Here is a 22,456-nt window from a genome sequence, read left to right as displayed (position 1 = left end):
TAAAAATTTGGCCACATGATAAAACAGTTTGGCAACATGATAAAAATTTGGCCACATGATAAAACAGTTTGGCAACATGATAAAAATTTGGCCACATGATAAAACAGTTTGGCCACATGATAAAACATTGATAAAGACGGTGGCTCCATTAACTAGAAGACCAAATCAAAGCGTCGTCTAATGTTTTCGTGTATACCGTGTCAGTGTGTCCGAATGGTGTATAAGTGTTGCATAAATTCTGTTGAGTGGGCAGCAATCGACGACAGGGGGTGGATAAAAACAATCAATAAGGGGAGTCCAACACACCAGTACTTTGTCGATGTGAGGGTGTGTCATGTCCACTTTGAGCTATATCTGTTCTATTTCTCTCTGTAACAATGTCTGTTCTATTTCTCTCTGTAACAATGTCCTATTTCTCTCTGTAACAATGTCTGTCCTATATATCTCTTTAACAACAATGTCTGTCCTATTTCTCTCAGTAACAATGTCTGTCCTATTTCTCTCTGTATCCATCTCTGTATCCATCTCTTTCCTATTTTGCTCTGTAACAATGTCTGTCCTATTTCTCTCTGTAACAAAGTCAGTCCCATTTCTCTCTGTAGCAATGTCTGTCCTATTTCTCTCTGTAACAATGTCTGTCCTATTTCTCTCTATCAAAATTTGTGTCCTATTTGTCTCTGTAACAATGTATGTTCTATGTCTCTCTGTAATAACAATATCTGTCCTATTTCTCTCTGTAACAATATCCTATTTCTCTCTGTAACAATGTCTGTCCTATTTCTCTCTGTAACAATGTCTGTCCTATTTCTCTCTGTAACAATGTCTGTCCTATTTCTCTTCTCATGATGAGCTGTTTAAACTAGTCAAACCGTAAGCTGACTATTAAAACCTCTTTATCTTTGCTTGTAGAATGACAAGCCCAGCAAATGTTGCTCGTGCTGATATCATTTCTTGCTAGAAACTCGAGCTTCCCATCAATCGATCGGCTCTTTTAGCCAGAGTAGGCCAAAGGTCACCAAGGTTTCGGCATCCAGTCGTGGTCTGGCTATTTCATGTGCGATGGTAAGTTTCAGTTACAAAGTTGCGTCAATATATTACCGGCTGTGCCAATATATTACCGGCTGTGTCAATATATTACCGTCTGTGCCAATATATTACCGGCTGTGTCAATAATATTGTCTACTGGTTCAGTATTTTGCTGAATTTTAATTCAGGTTTTGGTGGTTGTGTTTATGTGTGTGTGGGTGGTTGTATTTATGTATGGGTGGTTGGCAGGGGCGGATTAATCTAAAATTTCCCCATATATATATATAGATATATATATATATATATATATATATATATATATATATATATATATATATATATATATATATATATATATATATATATATATATATATATATATATAAGCTATTGCTGGTCCAGACTATGATATTTTAGGAAGAGTCGGTTTTATATAAACAATGTCTGGGTAGGAGGTGATGACAGGTGGTATTTATACTTAAGTGTGTGCAGTGGCGTAGCGAGGTCGGGTGTCACCCGGTGCGGCACTTAATATATATATATATATATGTGTGTGTGTGTATAAAGGCCTATATAATGTGATGTACACATAATAACACAAATGTTTTGGAGTTTATAAGCTAATGTCAAACTTTCCACTATAATAACAGATTTTTATCTCTTCCATGTATTAACCCAATGTTCGTAGTTTTTTTTTCTTTGCTAAGATATTAAATCACTTTTAACAGTTATGTAATTCATACCAAATCACTTAAGAAAATTTAATCACGTGCCGAATAATAAGGAAAATAAAGTTTACTATACAGCGAACTCGGCCTGATGTATCAAAACAGTATAGACTTCAAAATTTGTTTAGAATTCATACAATATTTTAAAACCAAAATCATTATTGTCTTAATTATTGAAGGGGTGAATCCTTAAGGTGACACAACATAACAACAGTTTTAACTTTCTTCCAAAAAATAATAATAATGTTTAATGCCGCCTGATATAGATCCTAAGCCCCCCCCCCTCCTCGTCGCCCTCCTCCCACCCCTCTGCACGCAACTGAATGTTAATTTTGTTATACCAAGACAAGTAGGCCTACATATAGAGTAGCCCCCCCCCCCCCCCCGAAAACGAAATGAAATTTATATAATTTATAGAGAAAATATATACTTTTAACAGTGTCCGCACCCCCCCCCCCCCGAAGAAAGTCTACCCCCCCCCCCGAAAATTTCAAGTGCCCCTCCCCCCCGGAGAAAAAAGTCTGGAAGAAACACTGTACATATACGACATTATACGACATCTACAACAAGAAAGTCAGGACTAGAGTTCATCAGGTCACTAACTGTCTACTATAGACATCCCGTCTGCTCAATAAAAGGACGTCTTCATCGGTCCGCATACAATAGGGTATCTCTTTACGTCGTGGGCTAATTCTCGACCGCCATCTCCAGTCAGCTCAGGTCAAATGCCAGGCGACCGTACCCTACACAAAGGGTAGGTGTGACACTATTTTTGTATCGAATTACGGCCTGTCCCAGTTCAGATGGGACTCACCAACATCAACCGTGGCCTCGGTTATAACAATCAACAACGTCGGCATTCCACCATTTAGTTTTTCCCAATTGAATTCAGCAACAATTTTTTTTAAGTTGACGAACTAATTCAGGTAACAATGACATTGCTGAAGCGCGGGGCCCCTTCAAGCGCGGGGCCTATGGCGACCGCCCCGTTCGCCACCCCCTAACGCCGGCTCTGAAAACCAACAATTAAGCGGTAAATTTTGGGGCCCCTAAAAATCCGGGGCTGCAGCTCTTAACAATTAAGCGGTACATTTGGGGGCCCTAAAAATCGGGAGCCTCTGACTGCAGCTCTTTCAGCCCCACTCCCTCAATCCGCTACTAGTGAGTGGTGATTTTTGTGAAGCTGAATGTATATCGAGGTTTAGCTCATCCTTCATGATTTGATGACTTGACAGCCTGTCACCAGCTGTAACAATTTTATCAAGTATAGACCATAAAAGATGAGCCGACAGCTGATAATGTCACTCGAATAAAAAAAATTATAAAAAATAATCCTTTCAAATAAAAAAAAACAAAACCAGCCAACATAAAAAAAATCATAACGTATGGTGCCGTAAAGCTCTTTTTATCTCTGAAAACCGATACACTGTAATACATCTTTAAATAAATAAATAAATAAATAAATAAATAAATAAATAAATAAATAAATAAATATAAATAAATAAATAAATAAATAAATAAATATAAATAAATAAATAAATAAATAAATAAATAAATAAATAAATAAATAAATATATGTATATATATATATATATATATATATATATATATATATATATATATATATATATATATATATATATGTGTGTGTGTGTGTGAACGTATGCAAAAATATGTGTGTGAATGTTGCTGTGTGTCTTTGTACTTTATTAATTACTACACCTTTTATTCAATCGCCACAAAAATAAAAGGAGTGGATTAGAATACTCCCGGGAAGTTTCTACGAAAAACATAACTTCAATTTCGGAGGGGCGGCGCACCGGGCAGGGTGCAATTTAGTGCCCGGGCTCCCCAAAGAGCACTATGGCGCCTACTTTTACGTTAAACAATGTGATGTGATACACTATGAATGCCATGGGCTAGATTCGTTTATTAATGTAAGCCCTGCTAGGGGGGGGGGGGATACCTTATATCTATCTACCCTTCCCTAGGCTTATCTACTACTACTGTCCGGTCAGTGCAAGCCCGGATAAACCCAGACTGGTTAATAACCTAACCTTAGTCTAAATTAAAAACACAAAAAAAAGCTTTAACAATAATATAAAATTTATTTCACAAAATAATAAATATGGAACCAAAGTTATTATAAAAAAAACTAGAATCTAGATCTAGACAAAATAAAACACTCAAGACATACAAAACAAACAGAACTCAACGAAACAAAACACCCAATTTCGGACCACCGTCCATACACCACATAAACGTGACACAGAAACTCTTCAACACACAGGCCTCGACATTCCAGCAGAATATCCCTCCATGTCGACACACCACATTCACGAACAAAGAAACCAATACTACGAACAAAGAAACCAATGCTACGCACAAGAAAATAGTCCCTAATACAATAATAAGTAACATTCAGGACATAAAGCAAAGTAGAGCAACAATCCAAAACAAAGTTTCCATAAATAATAACATTAAAATATAAACAAGACACAATAACCAGGCTACAAACCATTGTAAAATCAAAATCATATCAGCGCCATAATAGCGGACTACTTAACTAAAAACCACAACAATCCTCAAAGGAACATAAAAAGCGACATTCGCCTTCTTAGTTACAAATAATTATAATAACAGATAAACACACTCCAGCCGCTCACATTAATTCGAATCGGGCGCGTCGTCCGGCGCCCCGGACAGAATGCGATTTGGCGTCTTTGGTTCCTCCTTGAGCAATATGGCGCTTACGTTTGTTTTAAAGAAAGAGATACAATGTCGATATGATTGGTTACTATACCGTTCACGATATTAATTCAGGCGCCTCCGCCCAGACAGTGTGAGATTTGGCATTCCAAGCTCGGCCTTTAGGCCCCTAAGTTCGATTTTAAATAGAGCGATATACGGTGGATATGATAAGTTACTATATCGTTAACTAAATTAAATTCGGAGCCTCTGTCAACGACCCGGGCTCCCCCTTAAGCAATATGGTCCCGACGTTCGATTTAAAGAGAGCAATACGATGGGTTGCTATACCATTCGCTAAATTGATCCAGACACGTCCGTCGACGTCCCGGGGGTCGGCTTACCTGCAGCGTCCCGGGCTCACCCGTGAGCACTATGACGCCTACAATAGGGACACGGTGATACACTACATTCAATGAGGTACTTCAGCGGGTAATTTTTAAAAAGCGCTCACGACGCCTAAGATACACGGTCGGTCGACGAGGGTGTCTACTTCCTTATTAACGATGGTGACCAACGTACAATCAATAATTTAATGCAGCACGCTCTGCGGCGTCTGGGCGGCAGTGTAGACAAACCCGCGACATAACTAAGATACATGAAAAATTGGCATTATTTACATAACTCAGTTTTAGAAAATAAGGTCACGCGTCTAAAATTACATAATTTGTAAAACGTTAAGTCAAAGGCGTTGAGAGGCGGGGGCGAGGGGTGCGGACCGCACCAGTTTACACCATTTAGTAAGGTGACACCATTTACGGGGGTGACACCATTTAGTGGGGTGACATCTTGCCAAAATAAAGGAAAATATATCAAAGAAATACGCTTTTTGCCAGGTAAATTAATGATTGATTAGAGTTAGAAAGTCTTACGTAAAAGTTGACGACCCGACCTAAGGGGGGGGGGGAGAGGAGAGAAAAATGACATAAACCTACTTAATATAGAGAAAACAATGCTACATTGGCCTGTTTTAATAACCGACTAAAGATAAATATATTTTTACAAGCTTCCTCTGTCGTCAGTCGTCAGTCCGTCTAGATCGAAAAGCACGAGCGAAAACTCTGGCATTTCTAACTGATAGATTAGGTTTATAGTTGGTACGTGGGTCAAGACATGAAGACAATGCAAGATGACATTAAATTTGATGTAATTGGTTGTCCAGTTAATTTGTTATTTTAAAAAAATCATAAAAAACGTTTTAATAACAAGCTTTTATGTAATAATGCACTAAAAAGTAGAAAATAAATTATGCACTACTATTTAAATAACTATAAAGAAAATATGTGTGTAAATATATAAGGGGAGTTTTCATTATTTGGCACTAAGGGAGAGTGAAGGATCCCACTTCGGACACCAAAAATGTACGGGGGAGGGGTAATGGGTCGGTCGTATACCGATAGAGAGATGGTGATGGTTTTATTCTCTCAACTTCGTGCATCCTCGTTGGTACAAAGAGGTTTATCAGACACTTAGACAACATTAATGTTAAACTAAAAATAAAATTTATTAATACGCAGTTCAATACATTTATTATATTCATTAGACTTCGATTTGGTCTACAAATGTTCAATAACAACGAAACAATACAAATAAGACATGGCCCGTCTTTGTATATTTGACAAAACATCACTGGAATTTCAAATACCAGTCAAAAGACAAAAATAGTCAAACGTACATTTCAAGGTGAAATTATTCACTTCGGTCACTGACATTAATTATATAAAAAACAACTTATAGTTTGAGTAGCAAACCTGCATTTACGCAAATCAAAATTCACACAGGTAAATGTCATTTTCTCTAGTCCTACACTACTTGCACTGCTTATGTAATCTCAGAATTAAACGTGTAAAAGTTATTCTTCCTAGTCCTAATTTTACTTCTTGCACTGCTATGTAATCTCAGAATGACACGTGTAAATGTTATTATCCCTAGTTCTGACTTCATAATCAAACATATATCTACACATATCTACAGGAACAAGACATCGGCTGGGCCAATAAGCCAGCCTTCGCGGCAAGCCCTAAGGCTGCCACCATTCAAGGCCTAGACCATAATGTCTAGCCCCAGCTACGTGTGTGTGTCTTACCCATAGCCACCCTTCCTCTTATATAGGCTATTTTTGACTCACCCCTTTCCCATCACTTCAAACCACCTGCCTTACCCGTAGGTTGGGATATTGGCCTTACGCTCATAAACTAAGGGGACGGTTGACCAGCGCTTCCGCGGCCACCATTGCACTGGACAGGCCATTAAAGTGAAATGCGGTGAACTGACTATCGTGGTCAAACCGGAACTGAGAGGAATGGCCGTGAGAAAGCTAACCGTCCACACCGCTGATTGGATTCACAATAATTATTGGAGTCCTGGAGACTAGGTTATTTAACGTGGCCTAAAGCCCATAAGTTACCTGGTGACATCACGGGCTGACCACCGCGACGTGAGATCCGAGCTTCATTTGTGATTTAGGGATGGGGGAACATTAACCCCCGATTTAGTTATGATAAAACACAACAAAAATATAACTGCAATTTTTTTTTTCATAAAAAAACGTTTTAATAACAAGCTTTTATGTACTAATGCACTAAAAAGTAGATAATAAATTACAGACAACTATTTAAATTACTATAAAGAAAAGCGTGGGACACTGTTAAAAGTATGTATTTTCTATATAAATTATATAAATTTCATTTCGTTCGAGGAAGTGAATTAAATAAAAGCTTGTAAAAAATAAGCAAAATCTGACAACCAAAAAAACTCAACAAACAAAGGCCGACATAATATTCAATACATAAAAATAGTCTGCACTATGCAACTATTTTAGTTGGCCTCATTAATAAGCAATCAAGTAACCTTTTACTTAAAGAAAAACAATTAAATTAACCAGCCAATATATATATATATATATATATATATATATATATATATATATATATATATATATATATATATATATATATATATATATATATATATATATATATATATGAGAGAGAGAGAGAGAGAGAGAGAGAGAGAGAGAGACAGGGAGCATACAATTTTTCTTTCGAGGGGGGGGGGGGTGACACCATTAGGTGCCACACCGGGTGACACGTTAAGTTTCGTCAGCAAAGCCGAGTTCTAAAAATAACGATTTGTGACCAGAGCTTCTTTGAGGCCTCTCTTCCCCCCCCCCCTTGTCTGAACGAAATTGGAACTTATATAGAAAATATATACTTTTAACAATGTCCGCCCCCCCCCCCCGGAAATATTAGTCCATCCCACCCGAAAAGTTCAAGTGCCCCCCCCCCCCCCCGGAGAAAAAAAAAGTCCGGAAGAAACAGTTTGTGACAAGTTTAGAACCCCACGATGTATGTTCATTTTTACATGATCCTATCAGAAGATCGAAAAATACACGATTGATAGCGAATTAAAGAAATCTTAAAATATTACTTCTGCATTTCTTTGTCTTATATGTACCGCTACACATTTTATCCGATCGCCATAAAACTTTGGGAGGTTGTTGAGAACACTACTGGGGAGATTTCTGTGGGAAAAAAGTTCGATGAGGCGGCGACCCGGACTTTCCCGTGAGCACTATGGTGCGTTCGTTCGTTTTAAAAAGTACAGTATGGATAAGGTGGGCTACTATACTCGTTGACTAAATCGAACTACAACGCTCTAAGCGTTTTGGTGTCAACAAATGGTTATGTACCCCGTTTATTGTTACGGATAGGTCTCACCCAATCTATATGTATATTATGTACCCCGTTTATTGTTACGGATGGGTCTCACCCAATCTATATGTATATTATGTACCCCGTTTATTGTTACGGATAGGTCTCACCCAATCTATATGTATATTATGTACCCCGTTTATTGTTACGGATAGGTCTCACCCAATCTATATGTATATTATGTACCCCGTTTATTGTTACGGATAGGTCTCACCCAATCTATATGTATATTATGTACCCCGTTTATTGTTACGGATAGGTCTCACCCAATCTATATGTATATTATGTACCCCGTTTATTGTTACGGATAGGTCTCACCCAATCTATATGTATATTATGTACCCCGTTTATTGTTACGGATGGGTCTCACCCAATCTATATGTATATTATGTACCCCGTTTATTGTTACGGATAGGTCTCACCCAATCTATATGTATATTATGTACCCCGTTTATTGTTACGGATAGGTCTCACCCAATCTATATGTATATTATGTACCCCGTTTATTGTTACGGATAGGTCTCACCCAATCTATATGTATATTATGTACCCCGTTTATTGTTACGGATAGGTCTCACCCAATCTATATGTATATTATTCTCTAGGTCGCCCCACGATGCGGGACACCATGCACACACGCCGACCCTCTAACCCTCCTCCCGCCCCTTCCCTCGCTCTCCAGACATGCGCAACAGTGTGTACCCACCCACCCCATTTGGACAACTGTCTTCACCTGTCACTAAATAGCGGCGTATGCTACGCCGCAGGTCGGCTCGTTTAATATAAAATAACAACATTAAAGCTCTGGAGATTTTCAAATCAATTGTTACAATATTACAACACATCTTCTCATGCAATCCTTTTCGAGGATGCTGGATATTAAACGAAGAATAGGAAGAGACTTAGTTGCGGAAATTATACGAGAGTGACACTTGCCAAGATGAAACCGCGCATTTCTCGTCTCTGAAGGGCAACAGCAGAAGTCACACTGATTTGCAGACATTATTCATTATGTTTTTGGTGTGAAAATCATGTTTTAATTGTTTTGCTCTTTGAACACAGTGAAGTTGAGGCACAGATTGTGTGCACAAACAACTAGAGTCAAGGGCCTACGGTAGGTATTGAATTTGAAAAAAAAAAATTCCTATAAAAGAAGGGTTCTGTGAATTCACATACGAAACTGGTGGGGTTTGGTGGGGTTTGGAACCTTCAACAAGGTTAAGGACAAATGATCTAGATCTAAGTAGAGAGAGAGAGAGAGAGAGAGAGAGAGAGAGAGGGAGAGTAGACTGAGCAGGCTTATTACAGTGTTTGATTCTAATATCTATGCCCTGTGGGACATTTATAACATGTTTTTTTTTCAAAACAGCGTTTTCTTTATGATATATAATGAATATTAACTGATCTATTTCAGGATTTGGTAGGCTTTTAATTTAGGCCTTATGGGCCTAATACAATATAAACACTTTTTAAAGATTATTGTTTAAAAAATCCAGATAATATGTTTTGAAAAATACATAGAACACAATGGCGTAGCTACCGTAAAGCTAGCGTAAGCAAGGCATAGGGGCCCAAAGCAAATAGGGTCCCTTTTCCCCCCTTCAATTTTTAAAAAAACTTTTACGTTGGAAAGTTAATATTTTTATTATAAAAATAATCTTAAAAAGAAAACGGAAATCCAGTTTCTTTCCTACTGTAGAAGTAATAAATTTTAAAAAGCCCCCCCTCCCCCAAACCTTTCTTACTGGGGAGGGGGGGGGGGTGTACAATGCTGATCGGTATTAATAACACTAAGCCTTGTTGCATTGTCGGGCAAGCCGTTGAGAGAATTAGCCTATAAATGAGAGATTGGCATCGGCACCCACAAATTTATACGCAACGCTAAAAACTCTCTATACCACCAACCTGCACCCCCTCCCCTCTCAACTCTTTGTCCTCAACAAAAATTCATCCATCCATGATTACAATTGAGCCATTTTTTTAAAAATAACAGTCGGGGTCAGTGTTTTCACAACACGCTGAGTCGAAAATGTGTCAATGTTTCTCTAGTTTTAACCTTAATCACAATTTGCTTGTTGATCTAATTTATCTCTAATCATCAATATGCCGCTACTTAAAGATTTTTGTTTGTCTGTCTCCTTGTCCTTTATGCATTAATACTAAAATGATCCAATCGCCAAGAAACATTGGGAAGTCGTTTAGAATAGTTCAGACAAACCTCTACTGAACGTAAAATTTCCTACCCACAACCGCACACATGCAGTGTTTCTTCCAGACTTTTTTCTCCGGTGGGGCACTTGAAATTTTCGGGGGGGGGGGGGGGGGGGGGGGGGGGGGGGGGGGGGCGGGTAGACTTCTTCGGGGGGGGGGGGGGGGGCGGGACACTGTTAAAAGTATATTTTCTATATAAATTTCATTTCGTTCGGGGTGGGGGGGTGGGGGGGGGGGCGGTAGACTTTTTTCGGGGGGGGGTGGGGGGGGCAGCTCCCCCCCAAAAGATGCCTGGAAGAAACTCTGCACACATGAGAAGCAGTGTCTCCCCTCACCCTCCCACCCCCCCCCCCCCCCATCGAAGAGAAGCCAGACAGAAACTCTGACTCCTGCAAAGTTTTCTGCCATTATTTTTTTTTCTATTTCGTTCGGAGAGCGCCCCTTGAAAGTAAGGCGGTTCTGTTTGCCACCCAGCGGCTTACTTAGCACCCTTGTGTCCTGCACAAGGGGTCAGGGTTACTGCTTAATTCAACTGTCAAACTGCACAAGTGCACCAGCCGGCGCCCCGGGCTCTGCCCGTGAGCACTACGGCGCATACACTTGTTTTAGTGAGCGACATGCCTAGGGATACAGAGGGCTACTATAATCAAAGGCTAAAGGAACAATTTAATAAAAAGTCTAGTGACAATTTAAGCGCAATTTCCTTATGTTATCTAAAAATAGATCTGTCGTAGCGTAAAGCACACACGGGGACAAAACACAAGACGTACAATGCTGGGGTGCGTTCAAGCTAGGAGAACGATCGGTTTGTAGGTGTTTATGTAATTTTAAAAAAAATTTTTTGTGACCGAACGAAAGGATATTTTTGAAAACTTTCTTCGGCAATATTGTTCTAAATTATGGCAGGAATCGATTGGTAAGTGTCTGGTTGCCGAGATATGGGCAAAAAAACTGCATTTTTTCCCCGAGGTTTTTTGGCTTTTCTGGGAAATCCAGGAAGGAATTCCGGGAATTTTTTTGGCCCACAATCATCCTCGGAACTTGCTTAACATATTTGCTTTGGAACTAGTCCATGATATTGCTTCGTTGAGGAGGAGATACGACTTAAAGCTGGGGACACACATCCATCCAAAAACTGCATATTTTCGAGGTTTTTTGGCTTTTCCGGGAAATCCAGGAAGGAATTCCGGGAATTTTTTTGGCCCACAATCATCCTCGGAACTTGCTTAACATATTTGCTTTGGAACTAGTCCTTGATATTGCTTCGTTGAGGAGGAGATACGACTTAAAGCTGGGGACACACATCCATCCAAAAACTGCATATTTTCGAGGTTTTTTGGCTTTTCCGGGAAATCCAGGAAGGAATTCCGGGAATTTTTTTGGCCCACAATCATCCTCGGAACTTGCTTAACATATTTGCTTTGGAACTAGTCCTCGATATTGCTTCGTTGAGGAGATACGACTTAAAGCTGCGGACACACATCCATCCAGAAATGACGAGTTAATAATCGCAATTGTCCGTATGGAAATTGCGCTAAAAAAGGGGTGTATTCCAGCCGCCTCGGCACTAATATACAGTTGGGCACCCCAAATTTTACGAGTTTTGGTCATGGTGTTACGCCTACATTGTGAGGCCCCTGCCCTGTGACGCTACTGTGTTAGTTTACTTAAATGTTACAGGCTTACAGATGATTCGTAGATGTTTTTTTTTACATCAAAGTGAATAAAATCAAAGATATTTCGTACGACGGGGAACGACATAATAATACCGTATAAATACACAACTATGGAGTATAAAATACACAATTTACAGGGGCCCAATAAGAATTTTTGCATGCTGCATAGGGGGCCCAAAAATCCTAGCTACACCACTGATAGAATAGGCTAGATTAACTAGATCTAAGTCTTGAGACCTAGATCTATATAGTCTATACCCCATATGACATATGTCACATATGGCATAATATCTAAGAACTCACACGTGTCAAATTCAAGGATTTAATTCTAGATTCTAGTTCTAGACCTAGATCTAGTTGTAGGCAATTAATGCTTAGCACTCATAGATCTATGTGGCTTAAGTCTTAGTGTTTAGAGTCTCGATAGATCTAGAATAGATCTAGAAATCTATCTAGATTTCTATATCACTTTTCCTTTACTGTTCTAAAGTACCACCCAATACCCATCTCACGTGTTGGCACGTGCTGGCCCACAGCAGAAAAAACAACAACAAAAAAAAAAAAAAGGTCCAGTATAGCTGAGGTAGGCTGGGCCTACACATCTCATCTGTACGTTACTGAAAAGCAGACGATAAACCCCGCTCAGCCTGCACCGCTCGGCACGTCAGAAAAGGAAGAGTGAAGTATCACGGAGGGACCATTTGCAAACAAGCATGTCGGATTGTTGATCTACTACGTTATGTGAACGGGTACATTTTTTTTTCTCGTCTGAATGATTTCAAACGATAATATTAATATTATCGAAGGTCTAGATCTAGATTTTTAGAGATTATTCTAGATCTAGAAATCTAGGTCAAATACTAATACTTAACAGTATAGTATCTGGTCATATACTAGATATCTTTTTTTTATCTAAGTACTGAGTTCGGTAATCTATCGTTTTAGGTACGTAAAATCGCCAGCAACTAGATTCTAGTAATGTGAAAAACAGGTGACTCCTTAAATTTTAATAATTATTTCACATTTTGAGGAGGATTTATGTTTTGAAAAATATAAAAATGTTTCCTTGTTTCATTTAGGTATAGACTACTATAGATCTAGATCTAAGTAGCCCTATAGATCTACCTGTTTTTAAACAACTGAATTAAAACTTTTCAGTAATAAATGAAGACTAGCGATGTTTCCAACAGATGCAACCATGCTCATTTACTATAGCAGCCATCTTCTTTATTTTTTTAAAATTGTAAACTTATAGCGCAAGATTCAGGGGAAGCCACCCTAACTTACAGATGGCCGCTTTTTTTTATAGCAAATCCTGCTCTCAAACACTGCTGTTTAAAGTTAATTTCTTGCCTATATTGATATATTTAGCCATTGATTTAGGTTTATTATTCATTTATCATATTTGACACAAATATAATACAATATACTTCTATTAAAGCCTTGACAATGAGGTAACTTTTTCGTACATTACTAGCCGCGGGCGATTTTACGTACCTCAAATGATAGATTACCCTGAATTCAATTGAATATAAAACTTACGGCCTAGTCTAGAATCTAGATCTTTATTAATAAGTAGATATAATAGTAATAAGTATTAGGCCTAGTCCTAATATAATCTAGATCTACTCTAGATCTAGATTCATATGATTATTATGATATTTATTAGATGTAGAATCTAGATTTATCGGTAATCTATTGTTTTTAGGTGCGTAATAATCGGCCGATACTAGATCTAGAATCTAGATCTATAGTCACTATATCTCGTAATGTGAAAAAGAGGTGACTCATTAAATTTTAGTAATTATTTCACATTTTTAGGAGGATTGACATATGATATTAGATATTCTATCAGTTTTTTTGCTTAACATTGGAAGAGTTCAAACTTTTTTTTTACATCCCAAATGTATTGAAATCCACTAAATTCACAATATCAACAACATAATTGCACAGAAGTCTCACCAAAGCATAAAATTATTTATAATTATGTCAAACTTTACAAAATATACAATACGAGAAAAATGGCCCGTTGAGGAAGGATACAACGGGCGCTAGGTTGATAGTGATGTCTATTTTCTCTAAACAAAAACCAAAATCAACACCTATAGTTCAAATTCAAACAGAAACGAAAAATGACATTGATAACGGATTTTTATCTGGAATCGGCATTTTAATCTGATTTAAGCATGATCTACGCATAGTTATCGCGCAGTTATACTAAGTATAGTCGTAGCCATACCTCTAAACCATGCACCTTATCTCAATGATGACAAAAGTCACATTAGAGTTTTTTTCAGGCAACTCTAATTGGGAGTATGGGGGCTCTGCCCCCCCCCCCCCCCCCCCCACACACCACAAAACATGTCTACCGTCCCATTCAACGAACTATAATTATATACTTTTTCCCCTCCCAATAAATTCCACCCCCGCCCCCGAAAATTTCAAGTACCCCCACCCCTCTCGGGGGAGGAAAATGTCTGGTCGCATTTGTTGATCATAGAAACTAAAGGTAGAGCCTGGAAGAGCTGCATGAAAGAAACTGCACGCTAAACACATTTTAGATTAGAAAATTTCAAGTTCCCCGCTCAGGAGAGGAAAAAGTCTGAAAGAAACACTGGTGTTGCACTTAGCCACTACTCGAAGAATTGCTTGAAATAAACTCTACACGCAAAACGCGAAGCCCCACCCGAAAAATTGCATGAAAGAAACTGCACGCAAACCACTTTTTAGCTTACACACATTATTTAGGCGGTAATTTTATTATAGAGTATCGATGACGACATTTCTTTTGAGATGGGGGGGGGGGGCTTAGATGTTCTTTCTCGAGGGGGGGGGGGGGGCTTTGCCCCTACCAGAAGAATTGTATGAAAGAAACTCTTCACGCAAACCACTTAGATTGGACAAAATTGGCTTTTTAATTCAATGTTTACTCGAGAATCAATGACGTTATATATATTTTGTGCACTCTCCCAGCTTTCGACTCTTTTCTACTATATGCTCAATATGAAGTCATATTTCGTTTCTATTTTACTATGAAAGTTTTTATTTTGCTTGTGTTTTCTCTATCGCGTTCTTGTCAGATATAGATAGATAGATACATAGACAGAAACAGACAGCGAAACTATTAGTATAGATAAAAGTTTATAGCTTATTTCTATAATTATTAAAAAAAAAAATGACCACCCTTCCATTTAAAAATGTTCAAAATTTGGGCTTTTAGAAACATTCTGGGTCAGAAAAATATAGGCCTAGCAGTTAAATTATAGAAATCATTAATAGTAAAATATGTCTAAAAAACATTTTTTTCTGTAGTTAAGCATTTACGTGGCTAATTATAATTGTTTAGTACTTTAAACAGATAGTTATGACCTGATAGACTAGATAAACCAGTTGTTAAAAAACATTATTACAATTTAATAGGCCCCTAGTATATAATTGGTAATGAATGGAAATATATAATTAGATCTAGAACTGGTCCATAAACCAATTTAAATGATAGTCTTTATAATGCTACTTGAAATAAATCAGATGCATTAAAAATACTTAAAACATCTAGGATTGGTGACCTAATTTTACTGATTACAGCATGGTTGCCAACCAAAAAATGTGCTACATCTAGATACACAATCACCCAAAAACATTGTAAAACTGAAGTTTATACTTAAATTCAAATCCATCACTAAAAATGTAAGTTATTTTTCATATTGATGGTTATAAGTTTTAAAAAAATATGCATGGTACTAAAAAGATTTAATAATCAGTGGCGTTCTCGTTTCCCATCGTCAAACACTTCTGTCAAATTAAAAAAAACTCTACAGTGCACCGTGTACGTGTGCATGCCTAAATCGAATATTGATTCTCTACAATTGACAATCATTTTAAGCACAAAAAAATTATATCTGCACTAAAATTAAATGTAACTTTAACACATAATAGATTTTACTAATCTGTTATTAAACTACATGCTTTGAAGCAAAAACCGACAACGTTTATTCCCAAAAAAAAAGTAATTGAAATCAGCACTTTCTGCGGCACCGAAGTATCACAGTTATATGCGTTTTTTAAAGTTAAAAAATTGACAAAAGAACTTTATCTTACATTTATCATATACAGCATTCATTCCTGTAAAAAATCGACTTTTAAGTAATTAAAATAACTAATAACATGGTAATCATTATAACAATAATTTTTGTTATTTTCACACATAAACAAAGCACTAAAAGTACATTTTGAGTGTGGTTTTTGACATGATTTTTCTTTGGGAGCACAACTTTTTTCTGACTGTACCAAACACAATGTGCCTCTGTTATCCTCCCTTATTGACACGTTCTATTTTGTGGTCTTTCACATGTGGCAATAGTTGTTGGACCTGCTTCCAAGAGCAACAACAATGAGCTGTATAAACAAACACCAAACTAAAGCAACAATACTGCTCAATAACATGAATGTTTTGCATATACGCTGTATCAAAGGCCTGCTTCTTAATAGTTTATCAACTTTAAAGTTGAAGGACCAGCTGTTTGATCCTGCTTTTATAATTTGTTCTACTATCTGATTGCAACTCCTCAAGAAGATGTTTATTCTCGTTTTCATAGAGATACTTCTCAGATGACTTGATACTTAGATAAAATATGAATAACTTTCAATATTTGGTTATAAAAGGGAAACATTTTGGTACAAAATGATGAAATAGTTTTGGTGTACAAACAAACCAATAATTAGTTCTTTTACACTGGCATAGAAGTAGTGTTTTTAAATTGTCTTGAGATTTATTTAGATATTTTTTTTTCTGCTTTTAACTTTTCAAAATGATTAATAAGTTCCTTGAGGTCCATTTTACTAATTGTTGTACTTTTAGTCGCGTGACCTTGTTTGCTAAAAATGAGATTGTTGAAATGTAAAAAACGGCTCTGCTATTTATTTAGGATCTTTGTTGCTGGGGCGTGGGTTTGTCCGCACTACCGCTCAGACGCCCTTGGGCGTGCTGTGTGAAAGCATTGAGTGCATGTTCATCAACCTCCGTAATAGGGAGGTTGAATACCTTTCAGCGACCGCCTACAGACGTTGCAGATGTTACTGGTTACACTACCGTATGTAGACGGATGCGGCCCCTGGTTCGGTTTTAATCATCTAACGTAAAGGCTCACTGTGTCACTAGTGTAGGGTGCGCTTGTGCTTGGTGTCATCCGTACACCTGGGACGTCGCAGTTTGATCGATGCAGGGCGCGCAATCAGTGGATCCCTTGCACTCAGGTAGCCGCGGCTATATCGGGGAGCCCAACCTTTGCTCCTGCTGATGCACTGGAGGAAATCCCTTGTTCGATTTGGTAATTGATTTGAGAAGCTCTTCGCATTCCTAGTGTATGACGCTCATTAAAACGGATATAGGCGCCGTAGTGTTCATGCCTGAGCCCGAGACGCACCTGGTTACACGACCGCCGGGCGCGGCTTGATGCGCCAGTGCAATTTGCCTGCAAATTAAGTAGTAACACTGACCCACTGCGCCGGATACCCAATCAACAGATCCCAGATGCTAAGATAGCCGCTGGGAAAATCTGGGTGGCAAACCGCACGACCCAATCAACAGATCCCAGATGCTAAGATAGCCGCTGGGAAAATCTGGGTGGCAAACCGCACGGCTTTACTGCTGGGCCCCGCCATTCGAAATAAAATGAATATTTTATGCCAGAAACATTCCCAAATTTCAGAGTTTCTTTTAGGCACCTTTCTAGAAAATTATCTGGGAAAAAACACTGCCATGCAATATTCATAACAACTTTCCAAAGTTTCTTGGTGATTGCTTGAAAACCAAAAACTTATAGTTTTAGTAGCTCCCTATTAGTTAAAGATAAATTAGATCAACAAACAAAATGTCATTAAAGTAAAAATTATTAGAAAAAAAAGACAGCTTGTGAAAACACTGTCTCAACATATTCCCAAAGTTTCATAGCGATCGTGTGAACGGTGTCACTGCAATTCACTTTTATTATTTTTATATACTCTAGCGAATTTGAATTTTTTTTTTCCGCAGAAACCTTCCCAGGAAAATTCACAACAACTACCCAAAGTTTCACGGCAATGTGATGAGAGGTGTAGTAATACATAAAAGACAAACACACACACACATACATTGCTTTTTATATATATACTAGCCGTCCCGGCCAGGCCCTGCTCTAGCTTCTGTGAAAAACCTTCCTGTTAAAGACCATTATCTGTGTGTTTAGTAATCATCATAAACCTGGCATTGCCCACCTAAACCACAACCAACCAAAACAACAAAACGCAAACATAACGCTAACACAATTACAAATACAAACGAAAACAAAAACCTAACAACAAACCCAAAGAAAAAAACACAAACAAAAACGAAAAAAAGAAAGAACAAAAACGAACCAAATCAAACCGCAACCACTAACGCAAACCCAACCTAAACACAAAGAAAACACTAACGCGAACATAAACGCAAAGTGCTCACAGTCTAGCAAGGGGCGGAATCACCTGCTTTAGCTTAATAAACGACTATAGTACCCAACTTATTCATAGTCTTTTGCACTCACTTAAATGAACGCGCCTGTTTCAATTTAATGAACAATTATAATACTCCAAGCTTATCCGTAAAATACCTACAACATTTGCACTTGATCAATCCCCGCTAATTATGTAATTATTTTTTTTCCCAACACCAAAACAAAGTAATAAAAAGTAAATTCTTTTCCACTAATGCAATGGTTTTATAAAGGGAAGTAATTGTGTTTTCCTAATTTATCAAAGTAAATAAGTGCTATAGGACTAAATAAAGACATAATTAGAATTTTTGTAAAAGATGATATTTTTAAAACTTGTGTTTAATGAACATGCCGAAAATTATTACTTTCAGTTTGATAAATTAAAATTATTTCCCAAAACTTTCTATATTAATTTTTTAACTCATAAATTTAGACCATAAGGACTTTAATAATCTAACACTTAAATCCATCGAAGTATGTCAACGACAAACTTATTACAAACATACAGAATTGAGTTTTATATATATATATATATATAGAAATATATATATAGATATATATATATATAAATATATATATATATAGATATATAGATATATATATATAGATATATATATATAGATATATATATATAGATATATATATATAGATATATATATATAGATATATATATATAGATATATATATATAGATATATATATATAGATATATATATATAGATATATATATATAGATATATATATATATATAGATATATATATATAGATATATATATATATATAGATATATATATATATATATATAGATATATATATATATATATAGATATATATATATATAGATATATATATATATAGATATATATATAGATAGATATATATATATATAGATATATATAGATATATATATATAGATATATATATATAGATATATATATATAGATATAAAAAATAAGTAGAGAAAAGTAATCCAATTAAAATGAATGTAAAAAAGGTACATGCATGCCCTGTAAACTATGTCATTGAGAGATGGCTGTAGACCAACAGAAGTCATTCAAGCCAATTCACTGCTTACAGCCTTAAAAGAGGTTGTGTTTTTCACTAATTCTTCTGCCTGCCTAATGATGCTTTCAGTATAGGATATTTCCAGTTGTTTTCCCTGTGGCTTAGAAGGTTAAGTTACTTTAAGTTTTGGTTGTTGAAAATATGAAGACATCCTATCTTTAAGTGCGTTCTTGTTCACTGATGCGAGCAAGTATCAGTGCTTGAGCTATTAGTCAGAGCTAGCAAGTATCAGTGCTTAAGCTATTAGTCAGAGCTAGCAAGCCTGCTCTTATTAACTCTAAACAAAGTATGGTTCTGCTCTGCTGATAATGCAAGAGAGCTATTCATGCTTCAGTGAGCAGATATTCAAAGACCCAGTCATCACTGGAAGCCAGGTCAGACAGGCTTACAGCTGCAATAACATTGGTAGATATACACATTTTCTTCTTCTCTTTTAATGTCATAATTATAACATACACTGATTTTTAAATCACATTAGTTACAGCTCTTAAGAAATTCATGGTTAGGCAGTGACTAGATTGAAAGTGATTGGAATAGACCATGGCAGTGGCGAGATTGAGAGAAGTTCTTACTGTCTGATCCATCTTTTATCTATCTATATTTAAAAAAAAGTAATGTGTGTGTGTGTATTTGTCTGTCTGTTTGTCTTTTATGTATTACTACACCTTTCATCCGATCGCCATGAAACTTAGTGAAATTGTTGAGAATACTCTTGGGGAGGTATCTGCAAAAAAAAAAAATTCAAATTAGCAGGGGTGGTTTATAAAAAAAGTCGATTGCCTGGGAGGGAGGGTGCGATTTTTCTCAATATACGGGTATATAACAAAATAAAAGTTTGATGCTGTTCGACATTATTCATCTGAGTGCTATGAAACTTTGGGGAGTTGATTAGAATACTCTAAGAATGTTTCTGCGGGGGAGGGGGGATCAATTTTGCATGGGCAGCCCCTGGCAGGGTGCGATTTGGCTGCCCCTCTTAGTCCCAGACACCTGGGTGGTCACTGAAATGTGTTCTACCTCACTATTACAGTGAGTCATTAACATACACTCAAAGCTTTCATGCAATAAGTAAACCCGTGCCCCGATAAATATGATCCAAGCGCAGGCATTATTTACATTTAACTAACTCATATTTATGATTTTGACCTAAAGGTTACAGAATTACCTTTCTACCCTTATAAAAAATAAAAATTGTCAATGACACCATTAGACCAGATGGGAGGAGGGGTGTGTTTGACACCTATTGCAACTTTCACAGACAATGTACTAATCAGAACAAAATACCCCAACCAACAAAAAATATTAAATCAGCATATGATTAAGTAACTTATCAATGCTAAATTCATAAAATGCTTATCAGAAGCCTCCAAGTGTGAAAGTGTGTGTGTGTGTTGGAAGGAGGTAACTCCAGTAAAACAATTGCCTATTTAATTGTGCAAGTTGGCTTCAGTAACTTTGCCGTATGACATTATTCTTACAAAAGTTCCTACAGGGTTTAATTGGACTTGCTACCTCTGCAGTGCCTTTGTCGGCTGGAAACTGGCAAGCAAAATTTTCATCACTTCTAACTGACCAATTTTTCTTTCAAAATTTGGCACGTGGGTTAAGACCTGATAACAATGCAATCCCACATTAAATTTGACTTAATTAGATGTTATATTAATTTTTATAGAATTAATTTGCTATATGAAGTAATATTTACCCAAAAATTATATGCACATTTTTCTTGTTCAGTTAGTGCGCAATTGTTTTTGGTCATGCAATTCTTTCCAAAAGGCCCCAAATTTGTTTTTCCCAGAAAGCACCTTTTGCAACCAAAATTGAATATTTTATACCATTTGTGTAATAAGTACAAAATTACTTCCAATTTCATTAAGGCTAGAAATAGTCAAAGAAATAATTAGGCTACTAGTTAGCAAATACTTTTATTTTGAATTTGGATTAGTAGAGTCGTGGTGTTGTGGTGGTTGGGGATGTTACATTATTTAATATAAATACAATACTACGCTTTACACCGTAGATCATTGTTGTGTATTTTTTCATAGAAAAAATTTGTTCTGACTTTTATTGTTTTATTCTCCCTGGCCAATCCGGTTGACTTCAATGAGAGGTTGAGGGCAATTTTGAAAATATTTGAATTGATAAAATAATTCTAAATGGCTTTTCAACAGCTTATATTCATTACAAAAATATAAAAATGAGTGTAATTGATTATTTCCAAACGGCTTTAAGTTTAAAAATGTAACTATAATTTTATCGCTTGCCATATTTATTAAAAAAATGCATAAAAAACTTTTTAATAACAATCTTTTATATAATGATGCACTTAAAGGAGAAAATAAAATGATTTTCTTTAAATATATAATAATGTACTACTATTTAAATAACTAAAAAGAAAAGTGTTGGTCCTTATGTACTGTAGGCCTATGTGTTTATTAGAGTCTAAGAAACAGTTAGGAATTTAATTTTAGAACTAAAAATTGTTCTTTAAAAAAATTACAATTGTTCTTTATTGAAAGAGTGATCGCGCTTGGAGGCTGTGTACCTCACGATTTTACGCACTATTATTACTTTCACGTATATACAAAGTATAAAGAAAGTCTTGTAAGCGTGCAAAAAAAAATTCGAGATTTGACTTTTTACACCTCCCTGAGTTACAAAAACATTTTTTTGCAATCTTGTCCGTGCGTGTGTGTCTATAAATACGATAATTTGAGTACCGTTACAACAAGGTTGATGAAATTTCATATATGGCAGAAAGCAGATCCAACCCTCAAGCGTCTA

The 22,456-nt window shown here is 36.6% G+C and overlaps 1 protein-coding gene across 6 annotated transcripts in view; it reads left to right on the top strand.

The window, feature by feature from the left end:
* Positions 1-913: 913 nt before the first annotated feature.
* The window catches only part of LOC131954955 (protogenin), a gene marked incomplete at its 3' end in the record, with an annotated part of 47,597 nt that continues 26,054 nt past the window's right edge, over positions 914-22,456 (top strand). For 2 of the 6 annotated variants that reach the window (XM_059318841.1, XM_059318808.1), the window contains 1 exon segment: positions 12,600-12,851. 6 annotated transcript variants of the gene reach the window in all.

The sequence above is a fragment of the Physella acuta genome, unplaced genomic scaffold (genome assembly GCF_028476545.2).
Source record: "Physella acuta isolate Inbredline_101_S28 unplaced genomic scaffold, ASM2847654v3 ptg000079l, whole genome shotgun sequence".
Lineage (NCBI taxonomy): Eukaryota > Metazoa > Mollusca > Gastropoda > Physidae > Physella > Physella acuta.
The sequence above is the reverse complement of the archived record's forward strand: the minus strand, read 5'-3'. Positions and strand labels throughout refer to the sequence as shown.